Genomic DNA, 14,394 nt, shown 5'->3' with positions numbered 1-14,394 from the left:
TATCAGTCTCTTACTAAAACCAAGCAAAGACCCTGTATTTCCTTCAAGCTATCGTCCAATATCCCTTATTAATGTAGACCTTAAAATAATCTGCAAAGCTCTCTCAAAGAGATCAGAGAAAATAACCCCCCTTTTAATTCATCCTGACCAAACTGGTTTCATAAAAGGTAGGCACTCATCAACAAATACACGTAGATTACTTAATTTAATAGACTACTCATGCAGTAAAAACACTGAAACCATAATATTGTCTCTTGATGCAGAAAAGGCGTTTGACAGAGTCAACTGGAAATTTCTATTTGCAACTTTACACAAATTTGGTTTTGGAACCTCTTTCGTAAACTGGTCAAAAATATTATATAATTCCCCAACAGCTTGTGTCAGAACAAATGACCAAACATCTTACAGCTTCTGTCTCCTGAGGGGCACCAGGCAGGGATGCCCACTCTCCCCTTCACTGTTTGCAATTTTTATTGAGCCACTAGCAGCAGCAATTAGACAGGCTACAACAATTAAGGACATAAAATGTAAGAATGTAGAACATAAAATCAGCCTTTATGCAGATGATGTGTTACTTTTTCTCCAAAACTCACAAACCAATATCTCTGGGGTGATTGCATTGATAAATTCTTTCTCAAGAGTCTCAGATTATTCAATTAACTGGTCAAAATCTACAGTTCTTCCGATTAATTGCTCCTTCCATAATTCTTCTCCTACCCCATTGCAATATGGAAATATAAAATATTTAGGTATTAATGTCTCCTAAGCTTTCAGAATTAACTAAATTAAACCACATCCCACTTTTAAAGACAGTGGAAGGCGATCTGGCTAGATCGCTAGGAAATCTTTACCCATATCACTCATGGGAAGGGTCGCCGCTATAAAAATGATGATCTTGCCACAAATAAACTATTTATTTTCAATGATCCCAAATAAGCCATCACAAGATTGGTTCAGATCTCTAGACTCGTATATTTCTAAATTCCTTTGGAAAGATAAACCCCCACGAATCAGCTTAAAAACATTACAAAGGACCAAGGATAAAGGAGGATTAGATCTACCTAACTTTAATCACTATTTTTTTTAGCCAACAGGCTTCAGTTCATCTCTAGATGGTTTAAACATACCTTCTTAGATGAACCTTGGATAGATGTAGAACAGGCACAATTCTGGATTCATTGGCTTCCTGTTAAATCCAGAATTGAATTCAAAATCCTGCTCCTCACATACAAGGTCTTAAATAATCAGGCCCCATCTTATTTTAATGACCTTGTAGTACCATATCACCCTATTAGAGCACTTCGCTCTCGCTCTGCAGGCCTACTTGCTGTTCCTAGAGTATTTAAAAGTAGAATGGGAGGGAGAGCCTTCAGTTTTCAGGCCCCTCTTCTGTGGAACCAGCTTCCAGTTTGGATTCGGGAGACAGACACTATCTCTACTTTCAAGATTAGGCTTAAAACTTTCCTTTTTGCTACAGCATATAGTTAGGGCTGGACCAGGTGATCCTGAATCCTCCCTTAGTTATGCTGCAATAGACGTAGGCTGCCGGGGATTCCCATGATGCATTGAGTTTTTCCTTTCCAGTCACCTTTCTCACTCACTATGTGTTATTAGACCTCTCTGCATTGAATCATACTTGTTATTAATCTCTGTCTCTCTTCCACAGCATGTCTTTATCCTGTTTTCCTTCTCTCACCCCAACCGGTCGCAGCAGATGGCCCCGCCCCTCCCTGAGCCTGGTTCTGCCGGAGGTTTCTTCCTGTTAAAACGGAGTTTTTCCTTCCCACTGTCGCCAAAGTGCTTGCTCATAGGGGGTCATATGATTGTTGGGTTTTTCTCTGTATTTATTATTGTGTGATCTACTGTACAATATAAAGCGCCTTGAGGTGACTTTTGTTGTGATTTGGCGCTATATAAATAAAATTGAATTGAATTGAATTGAATTAATAATCTAGAAATTTCAGACCTACCATTTATCAGCTCAAACATCAAATGACATGAATGCTTTAAAAGCATCAACATCAGCTCTTCTCTGACAGCATGGTGGGAGTTTCTAAAAATGACAGCGTCTTCATTAATCCCATGCAAACGTACACCTATCTGGAACAAACCGGACATATGATATGATAAACTTTCCAGATTGGAGTTGCAAAGGAATTAAATAAAGTGTAAAGTAAAGTAAAGTAAAGTAAAGTTTACACTTTACACTTTACAGTGTGGTACATTTTTTTTATCTAAAACCCCCCAAATTATTGTCTAAAATATACAGAACACTTTCTAAAATAGATGAATCAATATCCCTTCCTATTGCAAAATGGGAAGCAGATTTATCGATCAGCTTAGACCAAAATCTTTGGTCTCAGATATGCTTAAAAATCTTTCAATGGATCAGAAATCCCAGTTTGCAATTAATACAATACAAAATATTACATAGAGTGCACTATACTGGTCATAGGATGTTCAAGATGGGCTATACGTCTTCCAACAACTGCTCACACTGTCAAGGCAATACACCGGACAATTACATCCACGCCCTTTGGTTCTGTCCACCAGTTCAGAAGTTTTGGCGTGAGATATGTGAAGACTTATCAAAGTGTCTGAAATGTAACATTCCAGCCTCCCCTTTAGTGTGCTTGCTGGGCAACTTGGATGAGGTCACTACAGAGATAAACACAGTCCACACTGTTTTTACAGCCCTATGTATTGCCAAGAAAATGGTCCTCATTAACTGGAAAAATAAAAATAATCTTAATTCTAACCAATATAAAAACCATCTAATAGATCACATTAGTCTTGATACAGCCTCTGCCACCACATTTGATCAATCCCTTTGGGCTCCTTTGATCGGCTTCATCACCTAGTGGGGGTGGGGGGTCATGGTTTGGTCCTGCCTTTGCTATTGTGTTTGATATGGGGGTAGGGACGGCCTTAGGGCATCTGGGGAGTCCCTAGGGACATTTTCCCTGGAGGGCCTAACCCGGGGGATGTGGCCATGACCTGGTTAGGGGCTCTGGTGGCTCTTAGATGGTGTTTTCCTTGTGGCTGCGTACAGCGGAGATGGGGGAGGGTCTGTGCTGGCGGACGTTGGTTACTGGCCTGGTAGCCTGACTGCCCCTGGGTGGGTCCGGGACGGGCGTGGGGTCTGGGGGTGCTCTGCCCCCGGTCTGGGGTGCTGGCTGGGCCTTGGGGGCTTGGGTCCTGGTTGTTGTGTCGCCGGGGCTGTAAGCGGGTGGGTGCAGGGGGGCTCAGCCTCAGTGCAGGGGACCTCTGGTGCATCGGCCCAACTAGGGGGCTCTCCAACTGGTGGGGAGGCTGTTATATCTTTGCAGGTGGCCTCCTCTCTACAGGAGCTCACTTTGCAGGTGGGGGAGAGATATAGGAGAGGTAGAGAATGAACTCAACCTGGGTGTCTATTGTCTTGTGTAGTTTGGGAGATGATTGGATGATGGGGTGGGTGCAGTTTTCTCTGCGGTGGGGTCGGGTGGGCTGCCCTGAACTTAGTGGGGCTGGGCGGTGCTGCTGCTGTGGGCCCCGGTCCGGATGGGCCTGGGACCCCTTGCCCTGGTGGGTTCCAGAGTGTGGGGGTGCCTACTGGGGTCAGCGGGGGAGCTATCCCCAGGGAGGGGCCGCTTGCGTCTCCCTTTCTTCCCTCCCCATCCTCAGCTGCCTCCCTCTTCCCGCTCTACCACACCCACCCACACATGCAGGGTTTGGGGTGCAGGTATGTCACCAGGGTGCAGGGGAGGCACTCCCCCTCTGTCCCCTTCTGGCCGCCTGTGCCTCAATTTTATTCTGCAACCTACACATCCACATTACTCACATTCTCACATAACACATACATATAGGGCCTTGGGGGTGGGCACGTTTTACAGCATCCAGAGAATGGTCGGTGTATTCCAACCCACCTCTGGCACTGGTGCCCTACCCTCAATTTTAAATGCATATAGACACTGAGGGTTTTCGGGAGGAGCCGTGCTGCTCTCTGGCATGAAGCACCATGCCCTCCTGTGTTTTAAATGCACTTTAGAACAGCACACAGCAACACTACATATGAGCGGGCGGAGGGAGGTTTGGGGTCTTCACTCACCCTGGTTCTGTCAACCGTCAGGGCTGGCCGTCAGATTGGGGTCTGGGATGCGGGGCCTCCCTGCTACTGCAGATAAGGAGGCGGTCCGCTTGCCTCCACCCCAGAGAGAAGGGTTACATCTCCTGGGTCTAGGTGCGGCTTGCCCCTCTGGGGGCGGGGGTACCTGGACCTGGGATATAGAGTATGTTTGGGGAGTGTGATTGTCTGTGCAGTGTCTATTTGTGTCTGTCTACACGTTGGGTGAGTGCCGAGTATTTGGTTGTGTATATGGGGGTGGGAATGCACATTTGTGTCTGCGTGCGTCTGCGTCTGCGTTCGTCTGTGTCTATATGTCAGGTTGGGTCTTAGACGCAATCTCTCTGGGAATATCTCAGGCCCTCCAAAGTACGGAGGCCTATCTCCCCTCACCACATTCCCTGCTGGTGGCTGATGCCCTCAGATATTGGTGTGTTGGTGGTTCTTGTCGACTGGGGCTGGGCGCTCATGTATGTACCGGTTCACTCCTGGTGGCCGATTGGCGGGGCCTGGCGCCTGTGGCCCGGCTGGGCTCCTTCCGGGGGTGGGGTGCCCTCAGGCCTCTGGGCCTGAAGCTCGGTCCTCTCTGGCACAGTTGGCTGCCGGCAGAGTCCGCGGGCACGCCACTGCAATCCCCTCTGGCCTCTGCTCCCTGGCTGCTGGGTGACCTCTCACTTGGGGCTCTACTCAGCTCTTCCCAGGAGGGTGGCACAGTTCCCCCCCTTTGGTGGTCCTCCTTGGGTCCTCGTACTCTGGGGCCTCTGAATGTCTGGGGCCTGGATCTCCTCCATACCTGCTTCATGCCCTGGGGGACAGGGCTATGGCTCCCCTCACTCCCTAGCAGATCGTTACATGGAGAAACCTTTGGAATACAAGCATGCTGATCCACACAGGTGTGCACACGGATGTTCACAGACACAAACTACACCTTTTTTGGCTGCTACCTCAAAGCACATTGTGCGCTGTCTATCTTGCGTGCTGCACAACAACATGTAATATTTAGTATCTACTGTTATCTACTGTTAGCTAGTTTATTGTGATGGTGTTGTATTTATTATGTTGCTCTTTTTTGTTTGTTTTCTCTTCTGTTTTTTTTTCTCCATACAGGTGATCCAGGTGTTTTGTTTGTTTGTTTTTTTCTTCCCCCCTTTCTCACCATCTCTTCTCCCCTCTATTTTTCTTTCTCTCCCTCTCTTTCTTTCATTCTTTCTCCCTGTCCTATCCCCCAGTCATGTCTGTCCCGTCTGTAACAACCGAAAATAAAATAAAATAAATACATAATTATAATAAAGGTCAATCAAATGGACCAATATGTCAAGACCATGATGATCCACTTGGTAAAGTAAATCCGCTTGGCATCTTTCTTGGCCTTAAGACAACAGTTCTGGTGGCTAGAGATCCAAATGGGACAAAAACAAAAAAAACAAAAAAAACAACAACAATAATGTAAAAAAAACCCCCCAAAAAACTAACCTTTTTTTAAAAATACATTTTAGACTCAAATTCAAACAGTAGTTTGCTTAAAGCCCAATAAACACTTTTTACAATGTCCAGTAGTGCCAACAAGTTTATAGTCAACATTTCTGGATACCAAAGGAGAAGAAAACATGAAATATACACTCCACCCCTCACAAAAAAACAAAAACACACACAGTAGAGGTAGAGAGCGGGGGTCCGTTCTTCGTACCTTGCTTACTACATCCAAGATCAAATGACACATCCAAGATCAAATCATCGCGCCAACTTTGAGCTCGCCATTCCGGTTCTCCGAACACACCTGTTGTTGACGATTAGTACAGCTGGATGAAGTAATGTGAGATCACTGGGTGGCTCTACGCATCGATAGTAGAAACATTGATTGGCAACCCTTTGATTGGTCGGCGAAGATGTCGAAGGAGCGCGCTCAGTATTTTACGGCAGCAGAGCAAGAACTCTTGATTGAGGGATTTCAGGAGTTTCAGAGCTTAATTAAAACGCAAGGGAACACTGCAAAGGCTGCAAAAGCAAGGAGAGAGGGCTGGCAGAAAGTTGCTGACAAATTAAACTCGTAAGTAATTTATTATATTATATCACATTATATCATATTATATTATATCATATTATATTATATTACATTATATCCTCTTTCACATTAGAGCCACAACAGGACCCACTAGAACATGGGAACAAGTAAAAGTGAAATATAAGAATATTCTACAGAATGGTAATATTTATCACTTATATTGCTTTTAGTCTCTTGAAAAGAGACCCTGAAATAATCTGTTTGTTTGTTTATAACAGCAACCAAGAAAAGGGCAGAGCAAATAAAGACAGGTGGTGGTCCTGCACCCCCTCGTCACACCCCGGCAGAGGAGCTGGCCCTAGGGTTGAATGCCACCAGACCCATTGTTGAGGGCATCCCTGGGGGCAGCTCTTCCTTAGACCAGCAGCCGGGGTGCAGTAGCAGCAGCACCTTCATAACTGGTAAATGAGCTCATAATTCTATTTGTACAATGTAAAATATTTGGTTGTTGCCTTAATTAAAATGCTTTTTGTACTGTGACATTTATTGACATTGTGGGTTTTTTTGTGTGTAGTTTTACATAACACTCCATCACTTCTACCTGTTCCCATGCAAGGGGTGACTGAAGCATGCACAGTAAGTTGGGAGATATATATATATATATATATATATATATATATATATATATAATCTTTCTTTTAATTATTTAGACCAATAGGCTGTACCACATCCCTTTGTAACACCATTTTGTTTCCATTGCACAGGACAGTGAAGCAACCCTGTCAGATGACTGTGGTTTGGAGGAAGTCCCTGTAAGTGCATGCATAATTTGGCCTGAATTTGTATCTACTTGTGTACTTCTATGTGTTTCTGACTGCAGTATGATTTGCAGGCAAAGAGGCCGGCAGAGAGGCCTGATACAGAGGTGGGCAGTCTTGTAATTAATTTTACTTCCTATATGACATGTATTGACCGTGAAATGTTGTCTCTACAACTGAAACAGGGTGACATTCGTTTGCTCTATAAGAGAAGTCTCCAGCAAAAAATGGAGTATACTGAGCTAAAGAAACAAAAGCTTCTAGGTGAAATCAAACTTCAAGCTCTAATGAGGCAAAAAGTTCAACTAGAAATCGAGTTGCTTCAAAAGGAACTTCAGAGTAAGTAAAAATACACTTTCATACAGAGCACTATTGATGACCTTGCGTGATACAGTATATATTTTTTTCCTGGCAAATGATGACTGGCTTTTGTTTGATGAGACAGAAAAAGATGCTCAAATAAATTTCAATGAAAAATATGTTTTGTCATGTTTTTAATATTCGAAATAGTGTTGCACAATTCTGTCCCGTGCAGCTCTGCCACTAGGTTGGTCCAAGTGCACTGGCTGGAGGTCATCATCAGGCTGCACCTCCACCACAGGAGTCCTCTCCTTTCTGATGGTGGCAATGTTGTGCAGTACAGCACATGCAACAATAATGTAACCCTCAGACTTTTCAGACACTGAAATCTTCCCTTTATTTGCCCAAAGGTCATTTCAATGCGTGCCCTTGTCCTGGCTAGAGCTGCATTGTAGCGGGTTCGTGGCCCAGGGTTGGGGTCAGGGAACGGTGTCATGAAGTACTGCCTGCATGCATAACCCCTGTCTCCAAGGAGAATCCCATCGTAGGCCCCTGTGTAATGGAGAAATGCTGTTATGTTAGGCCCAAAATAAGTATGGAATAACAAAATAAGTCTCTTTTTCTTACCACGCTCAAATAATGTGCATAACCCTGACTCTCTGAAAATTCTTGAGTCATGCACTGATCCGGGCCATTTAGCTTCCACATTTGTGATATGGCACATAGAGTCACACACCATCTAAGAGATTTCATTATATGTGAACACACTCCTTTTCATTATATATTACCATCAAAAATATTAGTACTACTCACCTGCACATTTATACTGTGAACCCCCCTTCGATTGACAAAATCCCCTTCATTGGGGCCTGGGGGGGCCTTGATCACAATGTGTGTGCAGTCTATGGTACCAATCACATTAGGGAAGCCTGCGGACAATCGAGCTATAGTTACAGACATAGGTCATGATTGCATCACATTCATTATCGAATTTAATGTACCTGCAATAGAAAAAAAGCCCTGTTTGACAACCTGTGGTCTTACGTGGCTTGGAAAAACCACAAACACACCCAGGAAATGCTTGAGTGCCAGGTATACTTTGCGAATGGAACGGCAGACAGCACTTTTGCCAATGTTCTCTGCGTCTCCAACAGCATACAGAAACGTGCCATTCGCAAAGAAACGCAAGGCAATGCACACAGTTTGTGCAGTTGTTAGTGCCCGACTACAGTGAGTGGAACTCTTAACATAGGGATCCAACAAGTTGGTTAAGTAAATAATACCCTCACGGGAAAATCAATATCTCTCTATGAGCACACTGTCGCGCTGAGCTAAAGGATCCTGTCTATCCCGCAATATACGCTGAATTCTGAGAACTCTCCTTATCAATCTTGCACCTTCCGCAATGGGTTGCTCGCGTACAAACGGACAGGACATGGCTGCGACAGACTTCCCAAATCCACCTTCGCTTTTATAGCTGTGGTCTCTCATCTTGATTACACGAAGTAATTTACTATTACTACTCTAAAATATGAATTACATCTGAAATAATCAAATACATGAAATAGAATGATTAATAGTACATTTCCCTTTTTTTAGGAAATGACCTGTATGTATCTGTATGACATCAATAACAGAATCAAATACTGCATTATCTTTAGTTACATTGATGATATTTATTTATGGTAAAACAGTGGAGAAATATTGCTGTTGCTTTCGTATAACTGAAGCGGACATACCTGAGTGGCCGCGATCTAATCCTGTTTACATAAAGTAAGCCTGCTCCCAAGCAGGTTTACACTTACGGATCTGTTGCTATGACAGCAAGTCCCAGATGAGCTTCGGAGAACCGAACGATCCAAGATCACGTGAAATCGTCAACAGTCAAATCCAGCTAACTTACTTAGCGAGGTACGAAGAACGGACCCCAGGTTACTCATATATACTGTTGTTTAAGGTAACAACTAGCAGATGAAGACAGCAGAAGCAGAAAGAAGACCTGAAAGACACCAATGCTGGTGCAGGAAGGCCAACAGCCAAAACAAAGATGGATCATAGAAATATTCTCCTCATACTTCATAGAAAGAAATATGAGGAGTACAATTAGGATGGTGTCGATAAAATACAATTACGTAGTGGACATGCATAGTGTACGCACAGGGAAGGAAACAACCCAATTCAACTTTTGACAGTGCGGCAGTAACTAAGGATAATACTTACCTGAAATCACCAAGGCTTCCAGAAGATCTTGGGAAAGAGCGATTAAGAGAAAAAGAGAAACAAGAGAAAGTGTGTGTATTTGTTAGTGTATATGTGTGTGAGGGGGAGCTATAGAGCGGCAACGAGTCCAGGATGTATCCTGCTATTTGCTCTATGACAGCTGAGATAGACCCTCTAATTAGTAGTCCTTTCACATATTGTCATAACACAACACAAAACTTAAGACTGATGTTCTTTCTATAATAAATTAATTAAATTATTTCTTTAAACAGTACTGAACTGGTGGCAGTATAGCCATTATGGAGTGATACAGAGGAATGCCCATAGGTTAATGGCAGATTTTGTGTTTAAAAAACATAATTAAAAACCAGGATTAGAATGTAGAAAACATTTTTTAAAGAATCAAGTAAATATTAGTGCATTACACTCTTAACTTTACATTCACCTGATATCTCTCTACCTGTATTCATAAATAAATTCATTCTAAATTACTCATCGTTTTATGTCAACAAGGTGAGCAGTGTCTCTCTTTGACCGACAAACTGTGTCACTGGTCTCTAGCTACATACATGAAACATTAGTAGTTGGAACAGTGGTGTCCACTGTATTCAACACTGCAGGCTAACATGGTGATTTCCTCACACCAGCGCCAGCTCCTGTGTATTTTTAAGGGATTTATTCTAAGTTTATGAGAGTGCATCAATTTTACAGTATGTAATTACACACTAATCTATGACAGACTGTATCTTTAAAATAAAAATGTGTATAACAGCACCAATGACAACAAACTCATGAAAATGATGGTCGTGAAAGTGATACGACACTGCAACAATTTTAGAAACGATTAGAAAATTAATGTAAAGGACCAGACCTGAATATAACAACCACAAAGTGAAAAATACTGGCAGCAGCCAGTGCTACCTCTCAGCCTCTTAGTAGATGCACTGAGGGTATAAATTATAAAATCATCTGAGAGGTAAGTACTTCATTTTCCAGTAAAATATAATGAATTTTAGAACCTCTGTTCCCTTAATGTCATTAAAAATGTCCTCAGGAAAAATGGAAAAGTTAGTGTGGACATTTGTGCATGATATTTCACAAGACAGAAAGATAGTACCATGACTTCATCAATGATAGTTTGTTTTCTTGATGCATTACACAAACTGTACCTGAGCAGTGACGCTGGTAAGTGACAGGGCCGTCTTGTTCACACTAACATACTAACATACTGCCTATGAGACTGGGACCACTTAGTGACTTGGAAAAACGGCATAGCACTTGGCTTTGCTTAACACAAAAGCAAAAACCTACCGCTACTGCCTCTGCAAAAAATGGCCTAAAATAACTAGAAAAATGCCACAATCGCTTCCGGTGCGTATAGTTCGTGACAGGTGGGGATACTTTCAGTGCAACTCTTCAGGACCTCCATTTCGTTCAATGTCATTGGATCCAAAAAATTGATGACAATAAACAATTTCTATTTTTTTCTATTTCTATTTTTATATTTACAATTAAAATCACATACAAACTAACTGTATTTATAAAGTCTGAAGCTTGAAGTGCAGTGAAAATTTGAAGTGGAATACAGAGCAGAGTTGGAAAACAACAAAAATGAGTAAAGTGTCATAAAGGACAGTAATAAAACACCACTTCTTCACCTTTGTCCCTCTAAAACAAAAAGACAACCTTCTTCATAGTCTGTCCAAGATTATTTATGAAATTATTACTGATCACTTTGTCCTCAAGTTTGGTTGCTTTCAACATATCATTAAAATTGGAAACTTTATAAAAAAATTGCATTATAAAATACATACTGGCTATCCACACAAAAACAGATACTGTTGCAAAACCAAACAAAGAAAACAGAAGAAAGCTGTAAAACTGGCTAAAACACACAGTAGCTTACAGTGAGATGGAAAAGAAAAGCATTCAATATAAATTTGACAGATTCAAGGTGTCCAGAGTTTATTCAGTGTTAGACTCCAAGTTGACAGAAATGTTTTGGTTCAGAAAAAGGTTTACTTTAATTTCCCAGAGCTGCTAGTTTCATTTTGGGAAATCTGCATTCATGTGAGAATGAAGAAGTCACTTGGATGAGTGAAGAAATGTTTCTCCCACTGAAAACACTATGTTCAGATGAACAGAATCAACTTTCTGGGGTTTAATTTCAAGTTCAGCATTTAAACATGACTCAGCAACAAAATCCATTAAAAGAAAATACCTTGTTAACAAAGTAAAAACTAAATCAAAAATAGAAAGATTACAATAAAATCTGGTTATGTCACAGCGCGGTGAGCTGGTGTGTTAGTTAGAGCAGGGCCCAAGAGCAGACATAGGCAAGCAGACGTGACATGACTTAACAAAAGGCGAGCCTTTATTATGGCTGATGACAGAAGGCAAAACAAAAGCTGAAATGAGTGCAGGCAAGACAACTAAACTGGAAAACAGAGTAAGAAAAACCTATGAAACTGTGATAAAGCTATGAAACTTCGAGAAATAATTCTATGACTGTGACAACTAAGACGAGGCACAACTGGGAAGGTTACACAGACGACGCGACACAGACTGAATGAAATAGAGACTAAATACACATAAGGGATGATCAAGGGAAGTGGCCACACATGGGAGCACAGCTGACACACATTAACCTACTGACAGGACAGGGGAAGTGAAACTAAATGCAATGAACAAAGAACAGAGGACTCTTTCAAAATAAAGCAGGAAACATGATGAGACAGATCAAACAACATGGGCTTGACAACATGAGACGTGGAACACAAAGGGCAAATGAGACTAAGATCCAGGGGAAGGGGAAATGAGGAGATCCAATAAACAGAACTAAGGCTGAACAACTTATGGGTTTAAGAGAGCTAGATGAGCTTAACCCAAACATTAAATGACTAAACACAAAGACTCAAGTTCTAACTAATAATGCAAAAACAAGAACTTAACATATCCCCATACTAAAAACAGAAATACACAATATATAATGAACTCAAAATGCTGGGTTACAGACCCAGCCATGACAGGTTATTTGTTTTCCTGATTGTAATTAATATTAATATGCAGAAAACAAATTAACAAGAGCATTAGTTTAAATGGAATTTCTAAAGGGAAAACAGAAGTCACTGATAAGCAAACATAAGTGTGTTTCTTTATTTAATGTTACTAATACACATTTTTAACCAGTGTTGAAATAAGATCTTGCGTTAAAAAATAAAAAAGAGCACTAGATGGCAGTGTGAGACTATACTATACTACTCTACTACCAACACTTCTGTGATGTTCATGTTTTTATTTGAACAGGCTAAAAATTGCTCTTTCTAGTTGTTTGATTTCTTCAAAAATCCTCCTGCCAGCATCGGCAACTACTTCACTGATTCGTATCAGATGATATAATGGATTAAACTCCTCAGCTTCATCTCTGGCCTCGTTTTGACACCAGGACTGAATCTTGTGTCTTTCTTCCTCCAGTTCTCTTTCACACTTCTCCTTTAACTTCTTCCTCTCCTCATTCATCTCCTCCCTCTCCCTCTTCCTCTCCTCCTCTCGCTCTTTCCTCTCCCTCTCTCTCTCTCAGCCTGGAGTTGTTCGTTGTATTTCTGCATCTGTTTCTCATATCTTTCCTGTATTTCTCTCTCCATTTTTTCTCGTATTTCTTCTTCTTTCTCTCTCAGGATGCGTTGTTTCTCCTCTTCAATCGACCTCTCAGCCTCTTGGAACATCTCGTTGGTGTAGTGGCTTCCTCCGTTCTTCTGGACTATCTCTCTGATCTTCTGGAGCAGCTCAGTGACCTGAGAGCGCTCCTTCAGTTTATTATTGAAGACGTGGTACTGACCGTTACATCTGGCCACGAGTTCCTGCAGGTCTGGGCTTCCTTCTAAGAACTCTTCCATACTGGTGCCTTCAAGTTGGTCCCCATGGGTAAAGAGAACCATGCTGTATTTGTCTGCATCAGCGCCAAAGATTTTTTTAATATTTTGCACCGTCTGTTTTTCCTCTTCAGTGAATCTGCCCAGTATGACGACCACCAAGAAGTTATGGGGTCCTGGAGAAGCATAGGAGATGCACTGGCATATATTTTTAGTAGTTCTCTCCTTATCAAACCTAGTATCAAACAGCCCTGGGGTGTCAATGACAGCAAGCTGCTGCCCATCCACTTTAACTTTGATTTTGAACACTCTTCAGTCATAGACACGGCACTGAATCTAGATTCAAAGCATTCACGACCCAGAATACTGTTTCCAGTAGCACTTTTTCCAGTTCCAGTCTTTCCCACTATCACAATCCTGACCTCATCATCTTTTGTCCTGCCAGAATCTGTGTAGAAAGATCAGAAATAATCTGAACATTGAACTTCTGAACATTAACCAAGTTTAGGGATAGATTCTTTTAGATTCTAAAAGCATCCTTGTCTTTAACAAGTACCCAAGAAGTTACAAATGTTCTGGTAGATGATCAAAAGTGAATTCAACGTCTTTAGGCATGGGTTACAAGTATCTATTCTGCTATCATCCTCTGAGGTTATAGTCATCGTCAGTGATAACTATAACTCTGTGTCATCACAATATGCACGTTATTAGTTATTGTTTTAATTGTTATTTTAATTTACATACGTTAAAAAAATCCTAAATAATAGGGTTAGGATTAGAGTTTGAAGGTAGGATTAGAGGGCTAAAAGTAATTTCTAAACTATACCTGCTTTCTATAAAAGACTTTCTTTGTAGAGACTGCATAAAATTATATTAAATTCATCCATGATTACTGTTGTAATACTAAAAAACACTGCTAACATGGAGACTTACCAAGCCTCCTGTCCATGCTTGGGTTGAAGTTGTTCCTTTATGAAATAGGGCCGTGTAGACACTTCCTCTGGTGTGTGGAGTCAAAAGTGAAAGTCAGAGACTGTGCTGCACCTCCTTTAACAGAAAATATCAACCAATCCACAGCCA

General features: G+C 41.7%; 1 long non-coding RNA gene and 1 pseudogene across 1 annotated transcript; both read right to left on the bottom strand.

Annotated features, from left to right (window-relative positions):
* Positions 1–7,591: 7,591 nt before the first annotated feature.
* LOC112842926 (uncharacterized) lies at positions 7,592–8,060 on the bottom strand. Its single transcript, XR_003214982.1, has 3 exons — positions 8,036–8,060; positions 7,850–7,961; positions 7,592–7,774 (listed from the first exon to the last, which is right to left on the bottom strand). It is a non-coding gene; the product is annotated as an uncharacterized LOC112842926 (long non-coding RNA).
* A 4,511-nt stretch (positions 8,061–12,571) lies between these two features.
* Positions 12,572–14,263, bottom strand: LOC100702121 (GTPase IMAP family member 4-like; annotated as a pseudogene).
* Positions 14,264–14,394: the final 131 nt, after the last annotated feature.

This window comes from Oreochromis niloticus, linkage group LG18 (assembly GCF_001858045.2).
Source record: "Oreochromis niloticus isolate F11D_XX linkage group LG18, O_niloticus_UMD_NMBU, whole genome shotgun sequence".
Taxonomy (NCBI): domain Eukaryota; kingdom Metazoa; phylum Chordata; class Actinopteri; order Cichliformes; family Cichlidae; genus Oreochromis; species Oreochromis niloticus.
The sequence above is the reverse complement of the archived record's forward strand: the minus strand, read 5'-3'. Positions and strand labels throughout refer to the sequence as shown.